The following is a 13,253-nucleotide window of genomic DNA, read 5'->3' as shown; positions in this document are numbered from 1 at the left end:
GTGCTACCCGTGAACAACTGGTGTAATTGTATCAGATAACCGCTAACAATCAATACTGAGAGAGATACTACATATATATTTCTAATTTCCACAGATGAAGGAACTGGGATTCAGAATGTCTAAGCTCACAAGCTTGCTTAAACACTGTATCCAAACCCAGATTTGTCTTGCTTGCACAATTTCACTTTTTTTTTTTTTTCCTGTCATTCTCCCCCTAGAGTGCCCTTATCCTTAGGCAGCCCCAGGGGCATCTGAAGACTGATCCCTTAAAGTCAGCAGAACACATGGCGAGTAGGAATGCCAGAATTGGCAGCACTGGACGAGAGAAGTCAGTCCCAGCCAGCTCAACTTGTATGGGGAGTCGATGGCATTGTACCAGGCTCACCTGTAATTCTGCCTGAACCATGCAATTTAGGGTTTAATTACATGCTGTCTTGCATTGTTTACTAATTGTTGCAGAGGTCAATCTTATACTTTCACTCATCATTCAGTCATCAAATATTTTGGAGCAACTGTGCACACTTCTTCTCCAGCAGCCCTTGTGATACTCAGCATGGAGAGGGAGGCCAACTCAGATTAACTAGTAAATGGCCCACAAACAAGCAAATGAGGGCTAATTTTCCTAGCAACAAATTAATGATTTTTTTATGTTTATTTTGAAAGTGTTTTGGGATATCCCCTTAATAAATAAACGCTTTTTATGTTTAACAGCTAGAATTTGAAACTAGGAAGTTGGATTCAGTATTTTACTTCTAACACCTCTGATCAAGATAAAAATGTTTATCCAAACATTAGCTTTAAGAATAGGAATGTCTACAAAAGCCAATTTACTAATTACTATTAATACTATGAATTTTAGTATCTAGCCTTTAATCTTAATTCCTACATCAGAGCTCCCTTCTCTTCAGGTATACAATCCTTGGACTTTTCTATCAATTACAGTTTGGGAGTTACCTTCGTTCTTTGAATGAACTTAGATGCCCTTAAAAAAAAAATCAGTCATTCAGAGGCCCAGAATAGATTCTTTGATGGCTTGACAAAATTGAAGCATCTTCTGAATATCCTTTTCTTACCCCACTAAGTAGCCTATACCTCATGAAATAGTTATAGGAAATGTCACCCTGGAAAAACCTCAGGTTTAGGCATTAGTACCACCACTTAATTGTTGGGGATCTTAGGCAAGTTACGTAATTTTTCATATCTGTAAAATGGAGTTCATCAAACCTACAGCAAAGGGTAGTTGTGGGCATTCAAGAGCAACTGTATACACAGAACTAAGCACAGAGGCTGTGAGAGCTAGATGCTCAGTGACTGTTACCTTATGTCTCAAGGGGTTGTTGGAAAGGTTATAAAAGATCGTAAATATAGCTGAGCTCACATAGTGTGCAATTATCGCTCAGCTTTTCCCACTTGAGCGTTGTCTCCAGTGTAGGGAATATTTGGCAGTTGTTTTCTTTATCTTGTTAGTGCAGTCATCCAAACTGGATAATTCAATCAAGTCTCCACTTGGGGCCTTGTGTTTGATGATCTCATTGTTGTTGAGATCTGAGAGATGAAAATGTACATTGGAACCACTAGAGGACAATTTTGCAATACCAGCCAAAAGCCTTTAAAATGTTATATCTGTTGATCCAAAGCTCCTACTCATAGGAATTCACCCTTAGGAAATAATCAGAATTGTAAATAAAGATTTATGACAAAATGTTTAGTTAACTGTGATGCATTATCATAATAAAAATGGAAACAATCTAAATTTATGACAATAGGATAATGGTTGAATAAATAACAATGTCTCTATTTGATGGAATAGTACACAGCTGTTAAAGTCAAACTTCGGAGAAGATCTCATCACATTAGAATGTTAAATTTAAAAAGTAGGATAACAACTTCGATATACAATAAACATAATTTTGTAAAATATGAAAGTACAGATAAATCAATGACAAAACTGGTTCCCTCTTAAATTACCAAATGCATAAGAAAAAAGTACAAAAGATTGAATAAAGGTATCTGTTTATGTTGTCCTTTTAAATATCTTCCAGTTCTGATCACTTAGAACCATATACTCAGTGTAGACAAAGTATGATTTGTATTGGTGAGAAAAAAAAAGAGAGAAAAATAACTAGGAAAAATATCTCACTCTATTAACAGTGTTATTCTTGGGTAGTGGATTTAAAATGATTTCCCCCCTCTTTGTGCTTTTCTGTATTTTCTACATTTTCTTCAATGAACACAGTTTATACTCAGGAAGACAGATTTATATTAAAAGAGGGAAAATTATCCAGTCCCTATTTCTTTTTGTCTACATCTTAGCAATTTTTCTCAGTAGAATCCTCTCCAGATATGCTTCACAATGAAGCAGTTCTCTGTTTATGCTATAAAGGGTAGTGTGTCCGCAGCACACTGAGGAGGAACAGCCCTCTGTTGATGTCACTTCACTCACTGGGATTCCTTCCAGTTCACTCTGCACAACCTTAGCCATGTAGTGACGTACGTAGACCTATATCCAGTCCCTGCCTTCTCCTCCCTGACATAATACATGTGATGATCACTTTCATATTAAATGTTGCTTTCTTGATGGAGGCCAGAAAGACCCCAAGAAAGCAAGATGCCAAAGGAAATCACCATGAACAGAGGGGAAAGGAGCAGAAAGCACTATCTATCTATCTATCTATCTATCTATCTATCTATCTATCTATCTAGTGGGGAGGGTTAGGACAGGGAAACTAACAGAGAGGGGAGGGGAGAATTAGACAAAGATTGCTCCAGGCAAAGGGGGAGAGTTCAGAGATACAATGTTCTTACTGGAGTAATAATAATAAACATAATTATGTTAATACAAAGAGCCATAAAAACAATAAACACTTCTGAGGTGCCAACAGTGTGCTTGATGCTGCTACAGAATTAAACCCTCTCAATTAAGCTGTGATCTGTCTAAACTCTGTGGGAAAGATGAGCAGCCAGGTGAACAGCCTGGGATGGAGGGAAGTATAAGGCAATGGGTCTATATCCTGGCTACATAGTGTTGGTAGGGACTACGATCTTTGTTTTCTGTTGTGCTCTGACTCATTGACTCAGAGCCCAGGGCGAGACCCAAAGACAAGAATGGAGAATCATAGGAGAAAGTCTGAGGAAGAAGACAATGTGAAGGGGTAAGGGACATCTTTGAGATGTTGAGCAATGAATAGTATGTATAGAAACATAGAAGAATTGATCTAAGAACTTCATGCATGGTGTTTGCATTGGAATCCCACATTGCCAGTGGGAATGGTATATCTTGGATTCATCTCTGAAAAACAGACAGCTGGGTACCCTGCTTGGGGCTTGCAGAGAGGGAGTGTTCCATTGCATTATAAGGCTGCTGCCCCATTCCCTTTGAGAATTAAGAGTTCTGTATTCAGGGTGGATTCCAGGCCTTGTAGTCCTAAATTGTGCCTTGGGAGGAGGACAATAAGAAGGTGGAAGATAACAAGGTCATTATATGGGGAGAGAAGCAGGTCTTGGAGAATGCTGGGGGAGAATGTTAGCATAAGAGAAGGAGAGTGGGGAGGGAGGGAATTGGAGAAGAAAAGAGGAAAGAGTACAGGTGAGCAGTTCAAAGGGGGAGTTCATTGTCTTTTTCACCTCGTTGAAGATGGATATCCCTTTCTTCATTTTGCCCCAAGGACAGGCCCAAGAATCCAGGCACACGTTATTGAACGTACCATATAAATCAATAAAAAACTGGCTGCCTGAATTACCAAATACAGGAAAAAGAAGCAGTACAATGTATTGAATACAAAGTTTATGCTGCCCCTTTTGATTCAGATGTGATTAAAATCATATACTCAGTGTAAAGTATGTCCTTTTTATGGATGAGAAACTAAAGAAAACAAAATTGAGGCCCAGAGAGGTTAAGGTTATGTGACTTTCTCAAAGTCACACTGTGGCTTCCTGACTCCCAGGGCAGCTGTCCTGCCACAGAGGGGAGGCAGCACTTCATTTCCCCCTCTTGGTCTTCCTGACCAATTCCCAGGCAGCTTCCTTCCCACTCTGGCACAAATTTGAAGTTCACTTTGAACAAATGCCTTAACCTTTCGGAGTCTTGGTTTCCTCGGCTCCAATATAAGGATGTGGACTTGAATGACCCTTCACAATCTATGCTTTCATCCCTAAAGAATAAGAAGGCGACCCAATCTGCCAGCAACTCAGTATTTGTTTAACTTCTCAATACCCCAGAAAAGTGTTTTTACAATCTGGCCCTAGGTCAGCATCATCATCACCTGAGAACTTACTAGAAATGCAAATTCTCAGGCCCAACCCAGACCCTGCTGAATCAGAAGACTGGGGGCGGGGCCCAGCAGCTTCTGCTGCAGGTTCTGGTGTAGCTCAAGGTTAAGAACCGCTGCTCTGAATTGTTTTCTGCCCAACACTAAAGGGAGGGTTTAACACACGCACACACACGGAGGTAACCAACTTTTCTCTATGGACACCATCCCTCCCCCCTCTCATCCTTTTCCTGCTTCTCCATCCCGGGATGATGAATGGAGGTCAGGGCAGGGCGCTGTCATCGCAGGACGCAGCAAACCCTCCCTCCCAAACCCACCGGGTGGGTAGGCGTAGGTGGCGTCGGGGCTTCCCCGAGACTGGTTTCCACACCATTTTCTTGACAACCGCTGCCCCACTTCGGGGAGGGGGACGTTTAATAACGAAGTTTGCTTTTAATGCTTTAGCCAATAGTGTGCAGAATGAAGAAGACTGTTGAGAGAGGTGTGTCAGGAAAAGTCTTGTGGAGAAATGACTGGGAGAGAGAAGAGAAGGATAGCGTTGGAGAGGTGAAGCTAGGGAGAAAATGAGGGTTCAGGGGTGTGGGAGAGAGGCAGAGGGCATTACTCTTGGTATGGGAAGGAGAAGTGGGGGAAAGAGCGCGGGACTAGAGCGCAACAGAAAGAAAATGGGCGTTAGGAGAAAAACTGAGTTTGGGGGACTGGTTTTTTTTCCCCCCCTCCAAGCTTGCTTTCCTTTCCAAGACTTTTTCTCTGCTCCATTGTTGCTCCTCCCCCTCCTCCCCGCCTCCTCTGCTCCCCCTCCTCCCCCGCCTCGCGCGGTAATGGGAGGCTCCTAGGCAGGAGAAGCAAAAGAAGGAATTGTTTGCGAGTTCAGTCATCCAAAAAAGCTTCTTCCATATGGAGGGACCGGGTGCGCTGGGCGCGGCGTCCCCTGCCTTGTCCTCCTGCTGCCGCCGCCGCCGCGACCCCCGCTTCCTGCCGCAGAGACCCTGAGCCCCGGCCCGCCGGTGTCAGCCGCGGCGCGCGCGCACGCACACTCACGCTTACACACACACACACACACACACACACACACACACTCACGCCCGCCTCAGCCGCACGCGCCCGCACGCGCCCTCCCTCCCCGGCCGGCAACTGCTCGGGCCGGGGCCCCTTTGTTGCTCCCGCGGCGGCCGCTCTCCCGTTTTGTGAGTCCCTGGGTGTCACTGTGCGGGTTGGGTGTCCGTGCGGCGCGGTGCCGTGTGGCTCCCTCCGCGCTCACCGCGCCGGCCCCCGGGCCCCGCTCGCCCTTCCCAGGAGCCGCTGCACCAGAGGTGAGTCACGTCGCTGAAAGTTTGTTTTCTTTTCACAAAAAGTTGTGTTTCTGGGTTGGTTTTGTGGGGGGAGGGCGGGAGGCGGGCGCAGGCCGGGCGAAGCCGAGGGAGCGCCGACGGCCGGAGCGGGTCCGGGCGCTCGGCCCGCGGGCTCCGGCGGGGGCGAAGTTGGGGCGACGCGGGCCGCGGGGTGGCGGGGCCGCCGCCGCCCGAGAGCCGCGGCCGGGCCCGCGCCGCCGCGTCTGCTTCCCCGCGGCGCAGACCGGCCGGCCGGTCCCGGAAGCTTGTCGGGTGGAAGCAGGGCCCGGCCCGCCTCCGAAACTTGCCCCGAAGCTTGACACGGTGCCCCGGCTCCGGGCGCGGGGAGAAGCCCGCAGCGGTCGGCGGGGCCCGGAACCGCCCTGCACCCGCCGGCCTCTCCGGGGGAGAAGGCAGACACTGACGTGAGGCACCGCAACAGCCCCCAGAAGAGCATCCCTAGCGAGGGGGGGCGGCGGCGGGGAGGCTCAAGGGGCGAGGCTGAAGTGGGGTGTCCAGAGGTGTCGTGGGGTTGGGGCAGCGGCCAGAGGGAGTGTGTGTCGGTTCGCGCGCACAGCATCCTCCTGGAGTCGTGTTCTTCGGTTTTTGTTTGTGTAACTGTGAGAGGTGGGGAAATGAGCCTCAGAACAGGTGGGAAGGGGCTGTCGGGAGGGGCAAGGAGCCCAGGCCGAGTTTCTGCTGGAGTTGTGAAGGCCTTGCTTAACTTTCGGGGCGCCAAATGTTAGGAGGATTTTGAGGGGTAAGGGGCAGCGGACTTGGAGGACTTCAAGGAGCCCTGGGGATTTGTTTAGTTTTGTTTGGGGGATGGGGAGGCAGTGGCAGGGTGACTTGAAAGGTGGTTGTGCTCTTCCAGAGATGTGGCAGTAGAGCTAAGAATACCCAAACCACACACCAGCAATCCTAAACAGGCACTTTATGGGTGTGGTGGGGTACTCTGCCGCTCCCCCACCCCTTCTTAGCAAGTTCGGATGGGTTCAGAGAAGTGTTTGACTCAGGGTTCCCTCTTTGAGTGGATTAAGTGAAAAGTATACTTTGGTTTCAGGCCCTTGTGCCACCTCCAAGTACCCTGTACCCGACTCACCTTTGTCACCTAGTTCTGTGTTGTTCAGAACTTTGCAAACGTTGGACATTGAATAAATATAATTTTTAAAATTATTGAGTGCGCAAGTGTTTTTGATTTATTCCACAACTGGGCCCTACATGGCTCAGCTCTGTGATGGATTTTTCATCCCTCTGGTTACAGCCAATAAATCAATCTCCATTTCCTCCTGGTCAGCGTGGACAATATTATAATACAGTCTTGTTGGATTGAGGTGGGGGCTGGGGCCCCTATACATCTGGGTGACCTATTTTCTGAACTTCACTTAAGTGCATCTGAGGCAAGAGCTTGGCCGTTTTGAGGTGTGTAACAGGTTTCCCAGGAACGTTTCTGAGGTCTTATAATTGGCACTTTTTAATGGTCTCATAATTGAAACCCAGAAGGTTCCCATGGTAATCTTGAAGCACCTTGGGGTCAGTGGGACAGAGGCAGGGTGGAAACAGCAGTGGAGTTAGGATTTTCCTGCCAGATGAGTTTTAGAGTGAGTTTATGTGAGAGGTAAAAATGAGAGAAGTTAAGAGTTGCCTCATTGTGCCACTTTGCTGGCACTGCCTACCCCCCACCCCCTTTATTTCTCTCTTTGGCTCTTCAGGAGACTGGAGGCTGTCTATTCCCGTGAAATCTGAGGATTGAGATGTCAGACACTGTCCCTTTCATCCTCTTTCAAGAGATCTGAGAGGAGTAACATTACAAGAGACATTTCCTCAGGAGAAATTGCCCAAGACACAGACATTGGCTTTACTCCAGAGAGATTGCTAGAGGCCATGATGGTTGGTTCCTTAACCGACCACAGCTAGGGGTGGGGGACAGAGGACCCTGCTTAGCTGCGGATTGGTTGGCCAACTTGTGATAAGAGTGTGTTCCTTTCCATCCTCCAAATGGATTTTCCTTTCTTTGAAGTGCTCTTTCAAGTGTTTGGGCTCCCAGCTCTCTTCTGCAACTTATCTGTGATTTACATTCCCTAAGAAGGAGTGGGGAGTTTACTCCTTAAATATTTCAGTTGACTTCCCCAGGGACCCCCAGGTCTTAAGCAAGAAGAGCAAGAAGTGAGTCTGGTGGTCACAGTATTCCATGAGACCCGAGGGGCCTGGGTTCAGGCTTCAGCAAAGTCACTGATGAAGTTAATGAATAAGGGGTTTTCTCTTTGTCTTTCAAACAAGTGGGAGGAAGCTGAAGAAGACCCAAATGCACCAGTTAATTGATGTCCAGTACTTTCTGTCCTCTTGAGTAAGGAAGTATTAACCTGTCACCAAAAGATATACATTTGGAGTCTGCTTTCTTGGGAAATAAGAGAAAAGGGAAGGAACTGGAAATTGGTGAGGCAGAGGAAATAAAGTGATTTGTTACATTAAAAAGAATCTGTTTACTTTATCATTTAGAACTTCTTGTCATCTCCATACTTCAATTCAGCAAACATTTCTAGTACATCAGACCTTGGACTGGGAGCTTTCTTGCCCCAGGAGAATAAGCTTTCTTAGTCAAAGGGTGGTTCTCCAACCAACTCCCCCCCCAATTTTTCTTTATCATACAAACATCTACTAATAATTAAAAAAATGTTCTTTTAAATGACCCGCATTCCCACATTATAACACAACTTGTGCGTTCATCCATGTGCATAATACTTCTCACATAGTTGTGATAAAAGCATAGACATTTTTGTAGTCAGCAGTGAAGCACCTAGAGACTTTTGTCCAAAGGCTCACAGAAAACAGATGTGTCCAACCTACTTCACTATTGTTGGGAACAACCTGAATCCTCAGAGTGCTCCCACATCGAGCCTTCACATGTAAAATTTTCATCATTTATGAGGCCGAATCAAATATTGGGGGTCTGGTGGGGGGGGAGTGGAATGGAAGTGGGTGTTTTTAATCTAGAAATCAATGTTTACAAAAAGCCTCCCTAAATAGGGCTTTTGCCCCTTTGAGCCCTCAGGGTTGGTATGGGTAGAGAAGGGGAGGAGGAAGGCAGGAGGTAAGCTTGAGAGGCTCATCTCAAGTGGCACTGCGGTGGGGATTAGGGCACTGCCTTGAAGCCTGGCTCTTCTGAGGGCTCCATTCACACTGACTCAAATCACCGAACTAACTCATCAATCCTCGTATCTCCACTGCCATTGTGTTAGCCTCCCTCTCCAAGCTTGCCTCATCATTCCTGCCCCTCCTTTTCTTCTTCTATCTAGACCATTTTTTCCATGCCTGCTACCACCGTGCTTCTTCATGCCCTTGACAATTGTTGCTGACACATGGCTAGACTCCCCACTGGCTATCCATCACTACACCACCCATCTTCCATCAATCCCATAAACAAGTCACCACCCGGCTTCAAAACAGTCTAAGTTTACAACCCACATTTCCTAGCCCTCTCACATGCGGCTCTGTCTCACCTCATGATAATATTACTTTAGTAGGAGCCTTCTGCTCCAGCCCAAACCTATCTAGTGCTGACCCTTGATTTTTGCCGGGTTCATTCCTTGCTTGCTGCCTTAACACCCCAAACCCCTTTCCTGTAAGCCCACCTTACTTTGCGTGAGACCCACTAATGATGTGTTCTTGAGAGAGATTTGGTGAATGTTGATGAAAATGGGCTGCTGGTTGCAAAGGTACTAGTTTTTTAAGATTCAGTGTAATCGTTGTCCTTAATCCATGGTTCATTTCATTTTTACAATGGACCAGGTAACTGGAGATTTAAGGAAGCCCAGGATCTTGAAAAACTGCTTTTTCTGTTTTCTTATTTATAAAATATATTAATAAGGAATTACTATGGTTTATAGCAATGTACCTTATAAAAAGCCAGTACTTTGGAACTGTTTATTTTGTTGTTCAAAAGATAAGACACTTCTCTTTTTCCCCAGCCCCAGCACAAACTTCCTGGAACCCATGACCCATGAAGTCTTGTCAACACTCACGCCGTCTGAGGGTAGCAGCAATGAAGTAGAAGCAGCAGGTGAGGTTTTCCGCCCACAGTCTAATACCTCTGGCCTATTGGGTCAGTCGTTTTTTTTGTTTTTTGTTTTTTGGTTTTTTTTCATGTTTTGTGTTGCCTCTTGACAGAGTGTTTCTAATCGTTTAGCATTAGAAGGGTCTGGCTCTGAGTGGAATCTGGACCAGACGGATTGGTTCCAGTTCAGTTCAGACACTTTAGTCAGAGTCAGTGGTGACCTCTTTCCCCTGGGGTGGCTGTTTGAACCCTCCTTTCCTTGAGGCAAATCTGTTCAACATGTTGGATACAAACCGTTTTCTGTGGGATTTGGAGTCCGAGGCTGCTGTAGAAAAGCCCTGCTTAGGTCTGGGTGAGGAAAGCCCTGTGTTTATGTCTCTGTCAGTGGTATTATAGCGAATGCTTGTGATCCGCTATGCTGGGCAGTGTTTATCTCACAGAACCCAGAGGGATTCTGTGTCATCCCGACTTTTGAAATAAAGTTAGGAAATAATTTCTCCTTTCCTAATGGTGAATTTGGCCTTATCTTCAAAGGCCTTTGATGTTTGGGACAGGATTATTGGGCAGTAAGAGGAAATCATAGGAGAAAGATCAGAGCCAATAATACACAGTCAACCTCATTTGGTTGCCAGAGAAAATGTTGAGGAAAGTCTCAACTAGTTCTCCTGGTAGGTAACAGGAAAGTGCATACTATGGCCAGGGTAAGTAGGGTTGAATAAAGAAAATAACTCAAAAGGAGCTGACCAGCAGAAAGTATGGCAAAGGAATGTTTATTCTTCTCTAGAATGAGTTTGGACAGCACTGGACAAGATGAGGGTGATGATGTATGTGTCGGCTGGAGCCTTGATCCTTTCAACAAGCTTTTATTGGGTACTTGCTGTGAGCCTGGGATCAATACCAGAGCCCACGGCATCCAGAATCCCATCACCGAAGGGAGAGGAGCACTGCAATAGAAACTGTAGTGTTGGACGAGGTCAGTTAAGAAAGGCTTTTGAGGGAGGAGAGTCGGTATCTCAGACTAAGTCTTAAGGGCAGAGATGGGACTGGCAGGACCGAACTGTTCTTTGACCTCTGCCTGTATGTGTTCATTATTTTCTCCCTGAAAACCTCCTTTTCTTCAGCAGACGATAGGCTCAAGTATTCTTGAGACAGGAGATTGTAGGTTCAGAGTACTTTTGTTAATTTTAGGAAAGTCAAAACTGGAAGTTCTGCATTGAATACAGAATCTCAGAAATCTGAGTCTTAGACAGGGTTCAAAAACCAGTTACTGAATAGCTGTCGGCGTTGGGCGGGGAGGGATGTGTGATTTTTTTCTTTTTTCTTTCTCATCCATGTCAGATTTCAGCTGAGAATTTTAGAAACAACATGCCTGACTTCAGTTTTTTACCTGTCAGTTTCATTTGCCCTTTGTGCTCCTGTGTGCACCGGGTTTGCTAACTCTGAAATCCTTTCCAGAATAGCCAGTGAGGGGACATTTATTGTAGGGACAGATAAAAGTCGCCGGGCTCTCCACTTTCCCAGGAACCTCCTTGGCTGCCGAGAGGTAATTGTCGCACAGGCTGGGAGTACAGGTAAGAGGAAGAGGGCCTGTGGAGCCGGCTCACCTTGGAGCCCCCCCTCTGGCAGGGCTGAAATTGGACTCTGGAATAGAGTGCTCCCCCACCTCCCCTGGCCCTGCCAATATTTTTCCAGACGAGTCCCAGCCAGGTGCCTTTACTAGTCTGAGTTTACCTAACATTACAATCACAGCAGGTTTATTAGGTATGGGTCACAGTTAATTGGAGAGGAAAATTGGGGGGTTCTGGCTTTATTACTTTTCTCTGAAAGCAGAGACTGCTCTTAATTATTTCACAGATCATCCCTGCCACTTGACTCTTTCTGCTCTCTACTGACTATCATCCCACGGTGGTGTTATGCTAGCTCTTCCTTTTTATGTCCCTGTGTCCACATGAGGGGGATTTCATAATGCAGTCAGCACAGTGAGATGACATAAAGCAATGGAAATTCATGGCTCTTTACCTCTGTCATTATGAATGGATGTTTTGTAGTGAACAAGTTATATAAAAATCTGTGTTATAGCCAAGAGTTAGATGCTAATGACTCTTCCAATGTACAGGCCTTTCAAGCCATCACCTGCAACCCTCCCTTGACACCACTGGTGGTCTGCCATCGTGAAGGCTGCATCCGCTCCAGGTGAAAGCCCCACGGTCAGGTGCTTTTCATTCTCTAGCCTTGTGTTGCAGAGATGGAGGCTGGGTGGTTAGGCCCAGCTCTCGCCTGTCTGGACTGTGGCAGCTTGCCAGCAAGTTTCACTGGGTGGTCTTTGACAATGAGGGGGGTGGGGAAGCTCAGCTCTCCTGCCCAAAGGGGAACAAGAAGGTTGGCAGCCAATCCCCAGTCATTGAAACGCCACAAAGGTCTTGAGCACTGGTGAAAAAAAAAAATGGAACAGGTTGCTGAGGGCAGTATTGTGAAGGGGTTCATTTTTGTTCCCCTGATTTTATAGACAGAGCCTTGCATTTATATGGCAAGGCTCCCTCAAGAGGGTGAGCACACAAGGGCGGCAGCCACCCTTCATCATGGGACGGGAGAATTACTGTTCTCACCCCATCACTGGGAATCAGCTGTGGACCTGGAGGGCAGGCTGAGGTCCGGAAAGCCCGGAGCCGAGGAGGCAACCCCGCCTGCCTCCTCCGTCCCTCCGGTGTTGTGCTGTGCAGAATGATAGGTGCCATCTAATGAGCGCAGACTGTGTGCCGGGCCCTGTGCTAAGCCTGCAGGTATTACCCCTGCACCCCCCACGCTCCCCTCCACAGTCCTGTGGAGACGGGCAGTATGGTCTTGTTCTGCAGATAAGGGGCCAAAGCTTAAAGAGGTGTAGTGACTTGTTCTGCGCTCACAGCTGGTAAGTGGCAGAGCCAAGATTTCATCGAAAGAGTGCTGACTCCAAAACTCAGGCTTTGCAGGGAAAAAAATGTCCAGACAATCTCTCCCGCTAAGAAGAGTCCTCTCAGCTGGGGGGGAGTAGTGGTGGGGAGGACTGTTTCTTCTGCCACTAACAAGTGTAAGGAGCTGGTGGGGGCCTTTATGAGACTTGCCTTAAGAGACCGGAACCGAAAACGGGGGCCACAGCTGGAAGGTTTTGACCGGCGGCAGCAAAAGGGAAGCCAGGCTTTGTGGCACAGCTTGTGTCAGACTTAGTAGACAGCTCTGAAAGCCTCGTCCACCTGGGCCTCATCTCAGAACACGTCTCTTGCTTCTCCCATCCCCCCCCCCACATCATCTGAATCGGCTGTCTGAGTCTCTGCGTCCCCTATAGATGCCGGCTGAATACTCTTGCTCCTCAGGTTTCTGCAAGTCTGATCAAGCAGGCCTTCTGTGCCCTCTGTGGGGAGAGGGGGAGAAGGTGCTTGGCCCAGCAGATACTTTTCCTGGTCAGGAGACGTGGCAGCTTGCACAGAAAAATAGCCTGGGGAAGGAGCTAGGAGCTTTGACAGACAGGTAACTGACGGGAGATGGTACCTCGCAGGCGAATACTCCCAGGACAGCCGGCAGGAAGAATTCTACAGGCAGTTACCTGCAGGAGAGCGGAACAGACCT

General features: G+C 47.1%; 1 protein-coding gene across 4 annotated transcripts in view; it reads left to right on the top strand.

Moving 5' to 3' along the window:
- The window catches only part of BOC (BOC cell adhesion associated, oncogene regulated), a 101,883-nt gene that overhangs the window by 26,834 nt on the left and 61,796 nt on the right, over nt 1-13,253 (top strand). For 2 of the 4 annotated variants that reach the window (XM_044382835.3, XM_048215191.2), the window contains exons 1-2: nt 5,081-5,581; nt 9,568-9,659. The gene's annotated coding sequence lies outside the window, so the exon portion shown is untranslated. Of the gene's footprint in view, nt 1-5,080; nt 5,582-5,839; nt 6,025-9,567; nt 9,660-13,253 lie in introns of those variants that run through there. The other 2 variants (XM_048215190.2, XM_057306752.1) reach the window with 2 other exon arrangements.

This window comes from Ursus arctos, unplaced genomic scaffold, assembly GCF_023065955.2.
Source record: "Ursus arctos isolate Adak ecotype North America unplaced genomic scaffold, UrsArc2.0 scaffold_4, whole genome shotgun sequence".
NCBI lineage: Eukaryota > Metazoa > Chordata > Mammalia > Carnivora > Ursidae > Ursus > Ursus arctos.
The sequence above is the reverse complement of the archived record's forward strand: the minus strand, read 5'-3'. Positions and strand labels throughout refer to the sequence as shown.